Genomic DNA, 19,911 nt, shown 5'->3' on the forward strand with positions numbered 1-19,911 from the left:
TTTGAAATCTGTACAATACTTCACTTCTTCAAATCATTCCTTTTTCAATTCAAGTTTTGTTTTGTCAAAACGGCAGCAATATTTCAAGGGCACAATTAATATTTAGACTGATGTTTCAAATAACTAACTTGTCAGTTGCCAATTGAGTTAGTTTAGAATGTATGGTTAGTGCAAATATAGCATGTTGCAAAAATAATATGTATTTTTTCGTGTGCTCCAGTGACTGTCATATGCAAGTGACATGTATAATGTAGCATATATAGAGCAGATAGCTTATGGATTCAGGTTGTTAAAGTAAATTATGCTTATTAATCAGGCAGCTTCATTTAAATTCACAAGTAATTTAGGGGCATTTCAGATAAGTCTCCAGGAATGTGTAGTCCGATGTGAGTAATTGAGTCCTCTTTTCCTCATAAACATGTCACAATTCATTAAACTAAGCAGAGTCTAACATCTGTCTAATAATCATTATAAAGACAAATAGTAATTTCCTAGCTCTTCAAACTTTCTGATATCGCAAAATGTTGACAGTAAGCTATTTTAACTGGAAGACATAAACATTTCAATACTTTCTAGTGAATATACATTTTACTTTTATTGTAGTGTCAAGAACTGTCTTTGAAATCTATACATTACCTCACTTCTTTCAAGTCATTCATTTTACAGTTCAGATTATATTTTGTCAAAATGTCAATAGCATTTCAAGGGCACATTTAATATTTAAACTGATATTTTAAATAAATAGCTATCAGTTACCAAGTGAGTTTGTACAGAGTGTGAGGTAACCGCAAAGGTAATATGTTGCAAAAACTAATATGTATCTTTTCATGTGCTCTAGAGACAGACAATTTCAAGTAACATATAAAATGTAACTATTACAGTGCAGACAGCTTGTGAAATCAGCATGTTAAAGTGAGCAATATAGCAATAACCCACGCCTGGGTGTGGGTAATGCTGGATTTACCCACGGTTGGTGTGGTTTGGTCACAAGGGCGAAGCCCGAGTGGCCAAACAAAGCCAACCGTGGGTAAATCCAGCATTACTCACACCCAGAATTGGGTTATTGCTATTATACAATGACATTATTTAAGAAAGAAAAATAATTACTTGCCTTAAATAATAACATTGTATAATGCCTCCTTGTTGCCCTTCCGCAGCTGTCTGGTATTCTGCGGCAGTTCTGATGCACTGCGCATGCGCATGCATACGCAGTACATCAGAGCTGTGGGCAAAAGCAACAGAGAAAGCAAGATCTCCGTTGCTTTTTAAAAACTGTTTCGCTATAAGACAGTTTAGAAAAAAGCAACGGAGAAAGCAAGATCTCCATTGCTTTTTAAATGTTATGTTAACATAGTGAGACAGTGTGAAGCAACAGAGATCTTGCTTTCTCCGTTGCTGTAAAAAAAAAAAAGAGTTATAGTAATGGAAAAAGTCCATGCGACCGGACCTTTTTCCATTACTATAACTCTGATTTACAACGTGCACGCTGACCAATCAGCGTGCACGTTTTTGAACATTTAATGGGGGGGTCGTTGTATAATACTTTTTAATCAAGCAGCTACATTTCAGTGCACATGCAGTTTGGGAACATTTCAGTTGTATTTCCAGGAATATGAGGATAAATCATAAAATATTTACAAATAATCCTATTATGTATTTATTTTACCTTGTTTAGGTTGTTTTTCATTTTAATAGCTAAACATTACTTTTTCTTATTATTTGTTATCTGTGAGGCTAAATGCACTTCAGAGATTCACATTATCCTTAGAAACTGCAGCAATTGCTTACTGTTGCTATGGCAACACAAATAGAATGTGAAGAAAGCTTCACTTCTCTTAACCAACAGTACATTTCCCCTCCTTTTTTTATGTATTTGTTAATACAAAAAGGAAATAATTCAAAAGACATATGTACATGAATGGAACATTTCAAAGTTAATCTCAAACATGTCCCCAGTCCTAATAAGCATAACAGTGACTATCATTAATCTAATAAATATTGTAATAACAATTAATTAAGTTCACTATTCCAATTAGTCTACCTTAAAACTAGATTATTTTAGACTATTATTTATCTATGTATAGATAGTGAGTTATTAAATATATGCAGACTATATTAGTATAGTAAATAGGAGAGAATTTAGAAAGGGAGACAAGATGCAGTTAAAATAAATAATGAGAAAAGAGAGAAGAGAGAAAGAAAAGAAAAAATTAAGAGAAAATACACATATACTATGTAGGTTGATTTACAGTATAAATATTTTATGTGCTATATAACCCTCCTTCTGTGAAAGAAAAGTACCCTGTTTACATACCTGAGGAAATGTGAAAACTCTCATGTGTCATCTATTTAAAAAATATATAGATAAAGATTCCAAATAGTTAGTTACCTTTGTTTTAAAATCCCAAGCAGCAAAATTGGTCCTTTAAAGTAATGTTAAAACAATTCATATCATAGTAGATGCTTTGAGAGATTTGGCTGTAATAGTATCAGTCTTTTGCTTCTACTTTTTGACATCTGTCCAGACATTTGTTTCTTTTGTTCTCTTGAGAGAAGGTGACATCCAATCCATATCTTCTGATAAAGTAATCACATTATTAGTTTTAATAAATGAAGAGGGTTGCTCTAAGTCAATAAAAGTCCTCATCTCATTGGCATACAGTATTCTTATCTTAGCTGGATATGCAAGTTTGCCTTGATGTTATTTTGTTTCAGAAACTTTATCATTGGCCACACTTTTTTCCTTTGTTCCCTTATTCTAGATGAATAGTCATTATCAAATCTTATCAGGCTCTCTGTTTATATTTTAGAGGTGCCTTCCTCCAAGCAGATCTTAAAATCAGTTCCTTGTCCAAGTATGAAAGAAATTTGATAATTATTGACCTAGGACGAGAGTTGAGTTAGTGGCAGGTTTCCTAAGATCTCTGTGTGCCCTTTCAATGCCAAAGGAAAGTCCTTCTTTTAAATTTAAAAAGTCAGAGATCCAGCTTGATGAAAAGGAAATAATATCCTCACCTTCTGTGTTTTCAGGTAATCCGAAAATCCTGATGTTATTTATCCTCCCCCTATTTTCCAAGTCATCTACTTTATTAACCAACCAAGTGTTTTGTTTAAGAAACAGTTCTCTCTGTGTTTCCTCTTCCTTAAGTCTGCTTTCTAAGTCATTTAGAGAAACCTCTATTCCTGTTATCCTTGTCTGGTGTTGTTGTAGCATTTCCTTGAGGGTGTCAGCCTGTTTTTGATTGCTTGTTTTAAGATTTTCCAGGTTCTCTTTAAAATCATCCATCTTCAAAGACAACTCCTGCAGGGTAGATGCCATCTGTTGTAATTCCTTAAGGCAGCATTGTGGTGAGAATTCTTTGAGTTGCTCATTTTAACAAGTGAATATATCTCCAAGCTTTTTGACAGGAAATCATTTGTAAAACTTCACCAAAGTTTCTAATTATGTAAATTAGTCATTTATCTATAAGATTTTATACTTTGAAGAAAAAATAATATTTTTTCATGTCTTATTTAACTAGTTATATGGAGTTCTAAAATATTGCTGCTTTCAGTTAGCCATTCAGGCTCTGCCCCAGCAGTTAACATTGTTGCCTCACAGCAAGAGGTTTTCTAGTTCGCTTCTTGACTGAGGTGCCTTCTGTATGGAGTCTGATTGGCCACCCTGCATTCATGTCGGTTTCTTCCCACATTCCAAAGACATGCATCTGGACTGTTTCTCCCTGGTCCTCTGCTGAAAATAGGCTCTGTCCTAGTCAGACTTTCCCAGTGAACAAATGTTAAATAAATTAATAAATATATGTACAATATATATTGGCAATGAAAATACAACACAGCAAACACAGCAAACAGAAGTACAACACCTTAATCTGTAAATTTATGTTCAGCTTAGTTTAATAATCATGCTATTTAGGATGATAGAAAAGTATTATAAAACACAGTGCTCTAATATTCTGTTCTTCATTAAGCAGTAACTTGTCTTTTGTGGATGTTTATTCTATCAGAACTTAAAACAAGAAAGCTATCTTAAAACAATTGCCTTGATGAAAACCTTTCCAAAAAGGCACTGAACATACAGCCAGATTTTGAAGAAAAGCAAAATTGTTTATATTTTTATTTCAAAGCACCATGGAAAATAAATGCAGTTCTCATGAAATAATTCATACATGTTTGGCTTTAAATACTACAGAATATTTCAATAAAAATCAGCAAAGGTAAAAATGCAAAATACCTGTGAGTGTTTCATCCTTGTTTCAGAGTCATCAGCATATTTGAACTTTGGCACAGGAGGCAACTAGTCAGACTTTACATCAGATCATATTTACAGTGTTTAGACATTCGGATTAAATTCATCTGGGTGAATGTTTCAAGAATTAAAGGCAACAAATTAAATTCTGAATCCCCAAGCAAAACCCAGAAGTAAGAGTATTTTTTTCTTGGCGATTCAGAGGTTCAGTGAAAGTGGGACATGTGTCTCACTGCTTCCAGATGCAGGAGAAAATATTGTTTGATCCAAAATGTGAGTGTCCCACTACATGTTTGAGAAGAAGAGGTGATGGGGAGGTGGATGACCCTAGCAGGACTTTAAAATGTCTGATTGTAGGGAATATTTCAAACTATTGTATGGTCTAAGGCTGATTGCTACTAAGAGTACTAAGTTTAATGAATGGTTTCTATAATTTGTACTGTTGGATTTTTAATTGATTTGACTTTTCCTTGTTGCTCTAGTTGGCAATAGTCTCTATTCTGTTTTTCTGTGTCTCCTATATATTGTTAATAGGAAATATTTCCACCTACCTTCTTCCAATACACAGAAACAAGACTGCATTTGAGTTTGTCCAGTATATATATAGAAGTTTATTGTTGAAGTATATAAGTATATATATTTAAGATTGTAATACCCTATTATTCTTACAAATTGTTGGCAATGTACACGGAAACATATCATGGACAAATATGTAAAACTGTATTCCTCTTATGGATTATCAATGTATATTACATGAACCATTTGATATATGCAACTCTGGAAGGCAATGTTTTATCCTTGTTGCTCTCTGTAATGTGTATAATCTTTATTACTATAATAACTCTGTTACAATCATGTTCTACAATCATTTCAAAATTATCTGTGTATTTAGACATTTATTTACTTAATTTTTATTTACACTTTTTATGGGCTAATCCCACTAGCACAATGGCCTCTTGTTACGGGAGACCCCGGGTGGTAATACATACTGACTATGGAAAATCTAGTAACGTCAGCTCCTCTTCTTGATAGGTGCCATTCTATATATTCCATTCACATGTGTAACCCCTCTGAAGCAGATGGGGTCATGGTTTAATGTCTCAACCCACTTGTTACCTGTGAAACAATTTTTGCAATTGCATCTTAGCCTTGGCTGAACAAGGATCATAGGTCAGCTCTCTTTTTCTGGAAAAGAAAAATGAATGCATAAATAAATAAATGAGAAAAATAAAACACATTATTGTTTGAATACATTTATATGCATATAGTCTTCATGAATTCAGCCAGTTAACTTGTCATTAACTTGTCAGTTCCTCAATCTTTTGTTTCAATCATTATAGGATACTTGAAATTGACATTTGTTCCACTCAAGCACCATTTTGAAGCTTCTTGTTAGGGGTGTGTCACTAAAGGTTTTGCGGCATTAGTGGAGCCATCCAACAACAACCATTGTGTAGATAAGTAAATATTGATTTATACAAAAATAAATAATAATAAAAAGGACAGAGGATCAAAAGTATTAACATATTTTATAAATAGAACAGAACTCCAGATGAGGTGATTTCTGATTTTTTCAAAACATTTTATTAAGTTTTCCATGAAAATTAAATGACAACAAATGACAAACAATATTCTTATTCTAAGACAAATTATTAACAAACAAGGTAAAAACTATTTACAATATATACATAGGCCTGAAGCAAAACTGCAGATCACAGTTAAAATACACATGTTCTTTAGTATAAATATCAGTTCAGGAAGAGTTATGGTCCATTGGTAAAGTCTCAATAAGTGCTAAAACTTTTGTCCAAGGATTATTAACAAATGTCTTTGGATAGATTCTAAGTTCTTTGGTTTTAGTTTCTTTGATTGCCAGGTCTTTCACTGAAGACAAGAAATCCTCAACAATGGGTGGGCAGCTAGTTTTCCATCTTCTGGTGATGCATTTTCTGGTGATAGCTGACCATAGTAAATACAAATTATTCGTATTCAAAAAGTAACCTTCATTCACATTGAAAGGAACTAATGATCTGGACAATAAGAAGGAATCAGTGAATAATGTTTTGAGGAAATCTTCTATGCTGTTCCAATAACCCTTTAATTTAGGACAATTATAAAAAATATGTGCCCAATCAGCTTTGGTATGTTCTGTACATCTCCAGCAGGATGTGCTGGAGCTATTATTGATTTTAACTATCTTATATGGTTTCAGAGATGCCCTATGGAGATATTGCCAAGCAAAAATACTCCAGTAAGGAGACCATAAAGTATATTTGATGGATAACACAATTTTCTAGTTTTTCATCATGTGAAAAATTAAAAGAACAGCCTTTGAATATAAAGTTCCAGTAACTTTGATTTATACTAGTCATATAAACAATTAACATGTTATATAATTTCAAAATAATATTATTTGTATTGAAGCTATTATGTAAAATTTCACACGAGAGTTATCATTCTAAGTAAAACTAGAGGTGGTCTGTTTATAAAAATAATGACAAATAAAAATATATATTACTAGCAAATCGATAGAAGAAAGGGGAGAAAAGAAATAATAAATAAAACAAGGCTGACTGACTTTATGAATCTTTATTTGGGAGAATCATGGTCATGACCATTTTTTTAATGTAATAATAGTCTGTTGCTATTTAATGATGATAAATTATACTGTAATATTTTCTGTGTGTGTATGTGTGTGTGTGTGTGTGTGTGTGTGTGTGTGTGTGTGTGTGTGTGTGTATATTTATATATATATATATATATATATATATATATATATATATATATATATATATATATGGAAGCACTTTACATAATCGAATTACTGAAATCTCGAATGTCATATCGTTGAGACCATATGATAGACATTTCAGTAAATCAAATATGTAAAGTTTTAAAAAATAACACTTTACTTACCTTAAAACATTACGTACGCACAGAGGCAAGGCTTCTTGTACGCTCTGTGTGTACATAATGTTTTTATCTTTTTTGCAGTGTTGACAGGAAGTGGGAAATCTCCCGTTTTGCGCTTCCGCATACAGCGCAATATGGGAGATTTCCCTTTTCCCCACTGTAGCGGGATCTCAGTATATTTAAGTAGGGGGGTGTGTGCAGGCCCCTGAAGCCCCTATCTTTTTTGGATTTTTTGGGTTTTTTTTTTTAGAAGTCCGAGTTTCCAAAAGTCGATCTTTTGGTCTCGACCATATGAAGTTCGAGATTTTGGGAATTTGAGCTTCTAAAGTGAATCCATATATATACACACATCTATATATATATATATATATATATATATATATATATATATATATATGGGTTCATGTCAAACGAACGATATGCAAAAGAACGACATTCACTATATCGAAACTAAACCAACGACATTGCAAAACATCGACACTACAGTTATACATAAGTACAGTGCTAACATGGGTCCTGCAAGGGGGAAGTAGTATGGGTACAGTGTCATATCATATCCTTTACTTCCCCCTTGCAGGACCCATGTTAGCACTGTACTTACGTATAAATGTAGTGTCGATGTTTTGCAATGTCGATGGTTTTGTTTCGATATAGTGACTGTCGTTTTGCATGTCGCTCGCTTGACATGAACTATATATATATATATATATATATATATATATATATATATATATATATATATATATATATAAATATATATATATATATACATATGTATATATATAGATATATATATATATATATATATATATATATAATATATTTACCAATCCATCCATCCACAACCCCCTTTTTCCCTATCTTTACACATGGGTTCAGGGTGTCACTTAAACAGTGACAATCGTCTAGAGCCAAGGTTCACACTGTCTGGTAGATTGTAGTGGCACAGTGGTACTGTGTTTGGCATTTTCTCCTCATAGCAAGAGGCTCTCTGGTTCAGTTCTTGGCTGGGGTGCCTTCTGCACGGAGTCTGCATGTCTTCCCTGCCTCCCTGTGTTCACTTAGGTTTCCTCTGGGTGCTCCTGTTTCCTTCCACATTGTAAAGACATGCAGCAGGTGGACTGGACACTGTAAACTGGCCCTAGGTGTGAGTGTCTGTGCAAGTGTCTGGTATGGATGAACTACTGTGGCAGGGCAAGCCACCTGGTGGTGTAAACCTTGGCTATACATGATTGTCACTGTTGAAGTGACACCTAAAACCCATGTGCAAAAAATTGGAAAAGGGGTTGAGGATAGATGGATCTATATATATATATATATATATATATATATATATATATATATATATATATATATAGGTCCCCTACAAAATCCTGAACGCAGAGTATCCCGATGCCCAAAAAAACAAGAGGAAAAGCCCGAAACTCCACATTACCAAAATGTTGAAAGCGCGAAATTCAAAATCCCAAAACTAATACATACATACAGCACACACACAAACATATACACACCCTCCACCACAAGCCATTATTAACTACCCAAGTGATGTTGAGTGGATGGGAAATAGAAAATTCACATAGGGGATCACACCAGTGGCTCTACTCAACAGAAGCACTGGAAATTAAGGTCGGGTGGCATGATGCCAGGGTAATCCTATGGGCTAGGCTTGTAAAGGCACCAAGGCCATTACCCTAATACACACCTACAAGATAAAGTCAATCCCAAGGGTATGTTGTTCACAATATTCTGGAAGCTGAAACTGATGCATGGAGAATGACTATCCCAAATCAAACTGCACAGTAGGAACATTTCAGAACCTCCCCAACAGGGCGTGTACCAGTGAAAAAATAGAGTGAGTTTCATCTCATCCGTTATCCACCCTTACCCCCTGGGTCTTCAGTGAATGATTTCATTAACAAAAAGATGCAAATGCACAGTATGCAACTCTGGATAATGCAGCCACTACCATAGAAACATTTTCCAACACCTGGCTTGGGAAGATAGAAATAGGATCAGCCTTTATGGTAATACCCATTCACAAAGAGGATTGGCACTTAGTAGGTCACTGATTCTAAACCCAATTATACCTTGACAGAGCTATGATGATAGGCTGCTCAGCAGCTGCTCAGTTTTTGAAAGATTTAGCACAACTCTACATTGGTGCTCTCAAAAGAAGGCCCCAAGGTAACCAGTGATACACTTTTTGGATGACTTCCTTATCACTGGAGAAGGTGAAGAAGGGGTTAAGAAAGGCATGGGTATTTTTGATACATTTGGTAAGAAGCGAGGAGTCACATGGCTGAAAAGATTGAAGGACCCAGCCATTGCATAACATTCATAAAGTGCTGAGATTGATTTTATGGGGGCTGTATTTCAATTCGCAGGTGATAAACTCCATCTCTGAGAGAATCCATTAACGAATTCTTGCACAACAAGAACACTTGAATCAGACAGATGAAGCAACAGCGTGTGCTACTTAATTCTGCCTGCATGGCATTTACTAGGTCTTTAGTGAATTTCTTAAAAGTGGCAGGTTAAAGCAACACTGAGCATGGATCACTAACAGAACCAAGGAAGAGCTATATTTATGGCATAGAACTTCCTGTTCCCCTTGGGTCCAGTCTGTGTTGAGGTTGGTGGAACTACTGAGTTTAAAAATAAATTTATCAATCTCTGACAAATATGTTTGAGGTAAATGGAATTCTATAGCTGACAATTTGTTACATTTTCAGCTGTTTAGATTTAATTAGTTGGCACCAGAAGCCTACCAGCTCCCAACATCAGCACCACCCCAGTTATGGTTAATTAGAGGAGACTGATGGTTGCACAGGTCATGGGATGTTAACAGCATGGGAGCTTATGCTGGAGCCTTAGCAAAATTCAAAGTCTTCTGTCTTCACTTGATATGGTATGAGAGACAGTTAGTTGCTGACTACTACAGTAATCTGTCTGTCTCATTTTAACGTTTCTTCACCTTGCTCATTTAATTAGACTGATTAATTTAAGGCTCCAATTCAATTATTTCTGATTATTAATATTATTATTTAATTTCCAGTTATTACTGCATTTGCAGTTGAGTTTTTTTCCAGCAAGAAAAGAAAGTATATTATGCAGGCCCTTGAAGGAGGGCAAATGCCTTGCTGCTTCAACCACCCCATCCCCCATTTTAATCCCCCTGTTTTAATGTGCCTCATACTAATGGCACACACTAGGGGAGGTAAATGGACAGGTACCATTTTGCTTGCAGGGTAAGTCAAGGTTGCACTAGCTACACCACCCAGAGGATTGGGAGGAGTAGATTGGCATAGACACGGTGTATGCTAACGAGCAGCAGTAGGGAATTGAGTGTATTGTAAAGAGTCAGTTTTATGTTACTCTCTAAAAAGCTTTTGCAAACAGTTACTTTGGTTTATTTGTGATCTAAAATTAAAAATGGTTGCTTTTGGCAAATGTGGTCTGTGACAAATCTGAGTTTGAAAGGGAGACAATTGCCTTTTGAATCTTGCAAGTGTAGCGGCCCCTCGTGAGCTCACTGTTGAGGCCCTGGTGGAGGGGACTGTCACTACTGGATTTTTAAAGCCAGTGCACCTTTAGAGCTGTCACTTCAATGTTTAGCTCCCTTTAGAACGTCCGACCTTCCACTTCCTCTCACTCATTTTGATATATCCCTTTATTTTTACTCATCTTTGTCCAAGTTGGGTGATCACTGTGTAACTCCAGTCCTCCTTTCACCCCCCCCCCAGTTTTCCTGTGTTTCAGGCTAGGTCTGCATGGTTAGGGGAGGCAAATGGATAGGTACAGTACTGCTCGCTGGCTAAGTTGAGGAATTAGAAGGAGTAGGCTGGCATGGGTGAGTGTATATGGACTGGCAACACTGGAGAACTAAATGTGTTGTAAAGTGTCAGTTCTATGTTGTGCTTTTAAAAGATTTTGTTAACAGTTACTTTGGCGAATTTTGTGATCTGTTATTAAGAAATCACCACATGAGTAATTGTGGTCTATGATTACCTCGCGATCAAAAGGAAGGCAATTGCATCTTCCTGTTGCTGTTATAGAAATCACCATACAACCTGGAAGGGAGCGTGTAACTGTTCCATCATCTGTAAATATTGTCAATAGTTTGGGAGGTATCTGATGTTCTCAACATTATCCACTTTGTCACCAGTCACTGAGAGGTTTACCATCACTGTTCTCATCTATTTGAGGTGGGGTGCATCCACCCACCCTGGTGTACTGTCATTCACTTAACAGGCTCTGAGTGTTGTGATTTAGTCCTAAATTTTGAAGGTATCTTCTTGCTGGGGAGACTTCACCTGCACCGACAGAAATCATTCATTCCAATTTCACATACATTCCTAGTAGGCATTTTTTATCCCTGGAGTGGTAGAAGCTGCCCTCAAAATTTATCCCATAGGTGATTACTAGGCTAATGGTACAAGAGTCTTTACACGCCTAGCCACTAATACCCATAATGTGATAACTTTATATATTAATTACCCAGATAAGGAATGGGATTGTATCAGGGTAGTGGGTCTTTGGTTGTTGGAGCCCTGAGTCATTTTACCTTATGCTTATGTGCATTAGGGATTGGGAAGTACTCTGGGAGTGAAGTAATTGTGCTCCATTCACTTATCCAAATTCTTTTTGAAGAGAGTGAGAGACAGACTTTGTTTTATGAAGATGGGAAATTTGTCCCATAGACAAGGTAGCCTTTGGGATATGAATCTGCCTCTCCAGCAAATTCTGTTAGAGTCACAATTAAGGTTGAGGTCCATGGAACTCATAACCTTCATATAATTTTTCTTGCAAATATGTAACATTTTCATCAGAGCTGGATAAGAGAATGGCTTTTAGGTCAGGCATAAGTCACTTCTCAATAAATGATATGAGATGGAATAAATGAAATATAAATAATAGAAATAAGAATAAATGAAATATAACTAATAGAAATAAGAATAAATATAAATAAAAAATAAAGGTAAATAAAATAAATACAAATATAAATAGAATAAATAATAGAAATAAGGACCTTTGGATGGTCTGCATAACACTTGTCTTGCTCTTTGTATATTTTTGTTAAAGGAAAACAACAGGATATTAAAGCAGATTCCCCAACCTGCTGACTCTTCCAGTCCCTGTTCTTTGATAAAGCTTAAAAAAATCACCCTTGCAGCTTTAAAAAATAACCCACTCAACTGTTTTCCCGGTTCCGCTTCCTAGCTTTCTAAACTGTTTTTGTTTCACTTTGCAAAACTGGAACCTTAGTTTGAGAGACAGCCTTACAGAACTATCTGCAAATATAAGAGCTGAGTATACTTTTCTGTATTATTCTGTATTATAGAGCTAAATTGTTTGCTTAGATATCTGTTGTATATATATATATATATATATATATATATATATATATATATATATATATATATATATATATATATATACAGAGAGAGAGACAGAGAGAGAACAGTATATATGTTTTGGCTTTATAATTTGCACATTCCTCACATCTGTGTTGAAACTTTTTCCCCACCACCCCTCATTTCCTGCCTTGTCTTCAGCTATATAATTGAGCTAGTGTTGTGTGTCCTGTTAATTAACAATCTGCATTCAAACTGGAACCTTAGTTTGAGAGACAGCCTTACAGAACTATCTGCAAATATATAGAGCTGAGCATACTTTTCTGTATTATTCTGTATTATAGAGCTAAATTGTTTGTTTAGATATCTGTTCTATATATATATATATATATATATATATATATAGAGAGAGAGAGAGAGAGAGAACAGTATATATTTTTTGGCTTTATAATTTGCACATTCCTCACATCTGTGTTGAAACTTCCCCCCCCCCCCCCCATTTCCTGCCTTGTCTTCAGCTATATAATTGAGCTAGTGTTGTGTGTTCTGTTAATTAACAATCTGCATTCAAACTGGAACCTTAGTTTGAGAGACAGCCTTACAGAACTATCTGCAAATATATAGAGCCGAGTATACTTTTCTGTATTATTCTGTATTATAGAGCTAAATTGTTTGCTTAGATATCTGTTGTATACATATATATATATATATATATATATATATATATATATATATATAGATATATATATAGAGAGAGAGAGAACAGTATATATTTTTTGGCTTTCTAATTTGCACATTCCTCACATCTATGTTGAAACTGTTTTTCCCCAACCCCCCTCCCAGTGCTTAGTTGTAGTTTAAATTTGGTGGCTTTTGCAGTGCCCGCCCCACTCTAGATTTGATCTAAGACACTCCCGCAGGCCCATCTCTTTACCTCATTCTACCTAATTAACCCTTTCTGCACTTGCTTTTAGTCCTTTTTAATTTAATTATATTTTTTCAAACTGTGTGTGGACTAATATTGCTACATATTCAAGTGTGCCAGCTTGCACTGCATGAGAATTGTATTTACTACTGCTTTTGCTACTTTTCTGAAAAAAAAAAAAAAAAAAAAAAAATTCATGTGCTTTTACTGTACTTGTGTTTCTTCCTACTTTATTTTGCTTTTGCGTCATCTTAAAAGTACTCAATTGTATTTATTACTGCTTGGTGTAACTCATTCTAAGCCTTTTAGTTTTAACACTTGGGCTTCAGACCAGTTGTTTTACATTGAGAGGGTTTGTGGTCTGCACTGTAGTGGCAGAACAGGTAGCTTACATCCTTTTAAGTTGGGAACTGCTGATTGAGGGCTCAGTGTCTGTTATTCTAAAATTGTATTAATTCTGGTTTAAGCACTTGGGCTTTCGGGCCAGTTATTTTACATTAAGAGGGTTCGTGGTCTGCACTCTTGTGGGAGGAGAGGCTGGACTCTGCCCTTCTGAGCTGGGAATTTCTGGTTAAAGGCTTATAGTGCATGTATATCTGAACTGCTTCTTACTGAAACTGGTACACCTTGTTTGCTGTAGCATAGACTAGATCCAGGCCTGCTGAATCTAGCTTTGTTTGTATAACTTGAGCACTAATCCAGGCATTCTTTAAAGTATTCAATTGTATTTATTACTGCGTGGTAGTAACTTGATTAAAGTGTAGCTATCATTCTAAGTCTTTTGGATTAAGCACTTGGGCTTCAGACCAGTTGTTTTACATTAGGAAGGTTTGTGGCATGCACTGTGGTGGCAGGACAGGTAGCTTTCATCCTTCTAAGTTGGGAACTGCTGGTTGAGAGCTCAGTGTCTGTTATTCCTAAAGTGTATTAGTTCTGGTTTATGCACTTGGGCTTCAGGCCAGTTATTTTACATTAAGAAGGTTTGTGGTCTGCACTCTTGTGGGAGGAGAGGCTGGACTCTGCCCTTCTGAGCTGGGAATTTCTGGTTAAAGGTTTATAGTGCCTGCATATTTGAATTGTTTCTTACTGAAATTGGTATACCTTGTTTGCTGTAGCATAGACTAGATCCAGGCCTGCTGAATCCAGCTTTGTTTGTATGCTTGTTGTTTGTTTGCTTGCTATTTCCCTGGAATGCTAATTCTACCTAAAACGCGGCTTCTCAGCGCTTCTGTGGATCGCTAGTGATATCTGCATTGCTTACTGTACATATTTCCTTGTTTCACTTGAAAGAAAGTTACTGTTTGTCATTTTTGCATTTAAGTTACCTGTAACACATTGCACTTAAGTTACCTGGCACTTGCTCACTAAAGCAATTATATAAGTCAGCACTAAAAATTAAAAGCATTACACCCTCACTCCCCAATGGCCCTTGTTTTCAATTATAAAGGAATTCCCAATATTATTCTAGCATGTCCAAAGGTCAGTTGTCAATCTCCTCTCTGGTCCAGCTGGTGAACCTGGGAATCTTGAGGCAATGTTACAACTGCCTCATGTACACAGACAACCCTCTCCTCCTCCCAACAAATTCCAACACATGTGAGAGATGCAACCATATAGCCAAACTGAAGGCTAAGCTCTCCCAACTCAGTACTGGCATAACCAGTCAGGAGGAGAAGGAAACCATACTCACAACAATTCCAGTCTCACATAGACCTACCACGACAGCAAACCAAACACATAATCACACTAAAACATACTCGGAGGCTCTAAATAAAGATCTGCCTAGGCAGCAGAGACCTCCAAAGCAGACACCCAAGCAACCGCTACCCCAAAACAAAACACGTGCAACACATATCTCACAAAGCCTGTGTGGTGAACAGTCACAGCCCTTAAGGCTAAACAACACACCTGATACACTTGTAATAGGTGACTCTATCATCAGGTACACTGACGTCCCGCTCACAAGGCTGAACAAAGAGAAGGTCATGGTGAGCAGCCTGTCGGGCGCTAGGATCCGCCACAAAACACAAGCACTCAGGTCACTCCAAGGCAAGTACAAATATGACTCAGTCATTGTCCATGCTGGTGTGAATGACCTGAGACGTATGTCCCTGGACTACATGAAAAGAGACATAGAGGAGCTCTCTGAGCATGTAGCCCAGGCTGGTATGACCCTGACCTTGAGTAGCATCTTACCCTCACCAAGAATGATGCCACAATATGAAGACAAGATGATCAATTTCAACAGTTGGCTAAGTACTGGTGTCATTCAAAGGGGATCCAATGCCTGTCAGCCTGGGATGATATGCTCGACAAGCCATGATGCTTCGCTAGGGACGGCTTGCACCTGTCACCCCTGGGCTTTCGGATATTGGCAAAGGCTCTTGCTACCCCCATAGTGCCTTTTTTTAGGCAAGGCTCAAAAGACAAACCCACCTCCATAGGTATCACAAGGGATAAGAAACGAAGAGTAATGCTACTCAATGACAGAAGTCTAAACCTCAAGATGCATGCACTTGAAACTCTCCTTAGCATGGAGAACATCAATATCTGTGCAGTAACAGAAACCTTGTTCAGGGATCCCGAGAGCACACCAACACTATCAGGTTATACCTCATACCATGCTTTTCGGCCCCAAAACTTGGACCGAACCACAAAAGGAGAGGGAGTATCGATATTCATCAAAGATACCCACAGCACCAGGTTGGTGGCAAATCACAAAGCATCAGAGACTATCCATGTGCAACTAACAGTGGGTAAAACTGCCTTCCAGTTTATAGCCTGCTACAGACCACCCTCCCAAACCCAGGAACCCCACTCAGCCTTCCTGAGAACACTGGAAAATAAGAAGGTCTCTCCAAACACCATTATATTGGGCAACTTCAACTACCCAAACATAGACTGGGAGCATTACTCTAGCTCCAACACCCTAGCCCAAAGGTTCCTAGAATTCATAAACTCAAATGCTATGGAACAACTTGTTACCACTCCCACAAGAGGGGAAAACATACTGGACCGGATCATCACCAACATGGGGGCTCTATGCTCCAGACCAGAAGCGTATCCCTCACTGGTAAGATCAGACCATAAACTGATCTCACTGGATATTCACATCCCGACCCCACCCCCTGCCCAGAAAACCACAGTGAAAAACTTCTCTAAAGCAAATTTCACACTCCTCAAAACCGAGGTGGAATCCTTCAAAGCCCCCGGGCCTGTGGAAAATATTACCCAGACCACAGAATCCTTTATAAATGCATTCTATGAACACCTTCAGGAATGCATGGATCATGCAATCCCAAATAAAACCAAGACCCAATCCTCCAAAGGCAGACGTCCTGTGTGGTGGACACCAGCCATAAACAGTCCATACAATAGAAGGTGGAAGCTATGACATGATAGAGCAAAATCCCAAAAAGGGAAGGCATCTCTGATCAGTATTAGCAAAACAAAACTAAGGGCACTCATAAAATCGTCTAAGGCCAGCTTCGAGAGAAAAATTGCACAGGACACTAAGGATAATCACAAGGCTTTCTTTAGTTATGTTAGGAACCTGGGTGGGAATTCCCAGATGTGCTCAGAATTATTCCAAAATGACAAAAAATACACCAAACCCACAGACATTGCCAACATCCTAGCTGACAGGTTCAGTGCAAACTTCTCCCCCCCTCCCCACCAAAAGGGCAAATATCTATCCCAGCAGAGTGCTGCCCTTGTGACATCTCAGATGCTCAGGTAAGAGCCGCCCTCTCCAAAGCAAAAAACACAGCATCAATGGGACCAGACGGTGTCCCGGGCTGCGTCCTACATGAACTCCAAGAAGAGCTAAACCCAAACATAAAACTACTGTTCAATCTCAGCCTTACTACAGGATATGTACGCAAAAAGTGGCGTACAGCAACAGTGGTCCCTCTCCACAAAGGCGGTGCCTCAACGAACCCTGAAAACTATCGCCCCATAAGCGTGACTAACTTGGTCTGCAAAGCTATGGAAAGGATCATCATGGACCTCATAAATAAAGATATTGGGGACCTACAGACACTGGATCCTACCCAGTTCGGCTTTGTTAAGGGCAGATCCTGCCTCTTAAACCTGGTCGACTTCTTTGAAACAGTCACCAAGGCCATTGACGAAGGGAAGGTGGTCCACACAGCCTACCTGGACCTCGCAAAAGCCTTCGATACAATACCCCATTCGGGCATTATAGATAAGCTCACCAGCTTAAATATAACCCCTATGTCACTAGATGGGTTGCAAACTGGCTCAAGAACAGAACCCACATGGTTAGAATTGCTGGAGCCATGTCAGACTCCAAACCAGTTACAAATGGCATCCCACAAGGCTCAGTCCTGGGACCTCTCTTGTTCGGTATATATTTCTTGGAGGTACAGGCCAACACAGAAGGACTGTGGCTGACCAAGTTCGCAGATGACTGCAAACTGGGAGCCATAATCGACTCTCCAGCTGACACAAGCATCCTCTAAAAAGGCCTCATAGAAACAGACAACTGGTGCCAGAGCTATGGGCTCAAGCTAAACGCCAAAAAGTGTATAGTCATCCCCTTTGGCAAAAACAAAGTGCCCACAAATGACCACATACGTGGTAATCCATTAAGTACAGAAGAAGTAATTAGGGACCTGGGGACCCAAGTTGATAGCAATCTCTCATTTGACACCCACGTGGCCAAAGTGGTTAGAAAAACATTTTATATAGCCCACCTAATCATGAAGGGATTCACATCTAGATTAGGGGAGGTCATCGTGCCTCTTTACTCATCCCTCATCAGGCCCATAATCGAGTACAATGCCCCTTTTGGGATGTACCTTACCAAACACCTGCAGCAACTGGAAAGACCCCAAAAGTACCTCACCAAGAGGATCAAAGGGCTCAAACAGATGCCATATGCTGCCTGGTTAAAGAAACTCCAGCTCTACTTAGTGGCATACCGCCTGCTCAGAGGCGACCTGTGCCTGACGTATAAAGCCATGTCCAACCTGAAATTAAGGGACATGCTGCACCTCATAAAATCCAAATCCCATCGAGCTACATGCTCGAGAGACTTGAACCTCAGCACTGAAATAAATAGGACATGCTGGAGGGACAGATTCATAACCCAGAGGCTCCCTTCACTCTGGAATAAAATCCCAGTCCAGGTTAGGCAGAGTCCCTCATTGACTCTCTTCAAGAGGAATCTTGATGAGTGGATGGCAGATCGTAGGTTTACCCCAGGTATCACTTCTGTGTCACTGTTAGACAGAGGCACAGTATACTAACCTCGAAAAAGGGCATAGCAAAATTAATTTAAAATGAGTGGCGAAAGCCAAACATACTCTGGCTAGGCTTATAAATGCCCTAGGGAAGATAGCCTAGTATGAACCTATGAACCTATGAACCTATGAGCCCCTTCTTGAATGCACTTCTAGCCCTATTTTGTGCTGCCTGATATAGTTTATGCTTCTGTTTGAGGGTGTCACATGGTTCACTAGTGTATGTTGCTGCCGACTATCTAGATTAGCCTTCTGTTGTATTTGCTTGCTGCTGATGTATAATTATATGTATTTTGTATATTATTATTGTATTATGGTTATACATTTTATTTGATACTGCTGGTTCACAGTTAATTATCTAGTTGTTGTGTTCCCGTGTGTGAATGCTGCCTTCTGTTTTAGTCAGGTCCCATGCTGCATGCTGAATTCGGCTTCTGATACTCAGAATAAGTCGTCTCTTCTTTTTTTTATGCAAGTGTTGGTCTATAGTGATAACTTGTATATTTATCACTACTGCTGCTCATTTGTTTTTTCTAATTTTAGCATGTTATTAATTATTAATGCTCATTTCGGCATCTGTGTGTGCCGTGCTCGTTTTTATATATATTTTTTTCTGCTGCACGTCAGTGTTTCATGCAGCCGTTTTAAAGGTTAGAGTGATTTGGACTGCAATTGCGATGTTCTCTCATTGGCAAGTATCATGCTTACATGCCCTTGTTTTGCTGTGTATGCTGTGGGCCATATTTGTGTGTGCAGATATCCTCTACATTTTTGAAAAGCCCCCTTACCCTGAAGAAAGTTTCTCTTTCGTGGTATATTCTGAACCAAGTTAGGTACTGCTGTAGATATTTTAGCTCTGTGAGCTGTTTTTGGTATTGTAACACATAACACTTCTATTTAAAAAATCCAGTGAAGTGTAATGTTGGTGTAGGTCTGAAACTGTTCTAACTGAAACCTCCGAGGTCCAGAAGGGGATGTTCATCATATTTCACTGTTGCAGTCATTACTCTTGGGTTATCCTGCTGGTAGGCTACCCGCAGTTGGCCTGAATTTCAAAGTCTTGTTCCGGCGTCAGTTGCTGTTGCCTCTTCCCTGACTTCAGTGCGCCAGGGGTATAAAAGATGCAGCCGACGCCATTTTCTCCAGTCTTTCTTGCCATGCGGTGCCCGAAGCAGAAGCAGTTCGCAAGTGCCGGTCGGCCGACTC

The sequence above is a fragment of the Protopterus annectens genome, chromosome 2.part2 (genome assembly GCF_019279795.1).
Source record: "Protopterus annectens isolate FY-2018-M chromosome 2.part2, PAN1.0, whole genome shotgun sequence".
Lineage (NCBI taxonomy): Eukaryota > Metazoa > Chordata > Ceratodontiformes > Protopteridae > Protopterus > Protopterus annectens.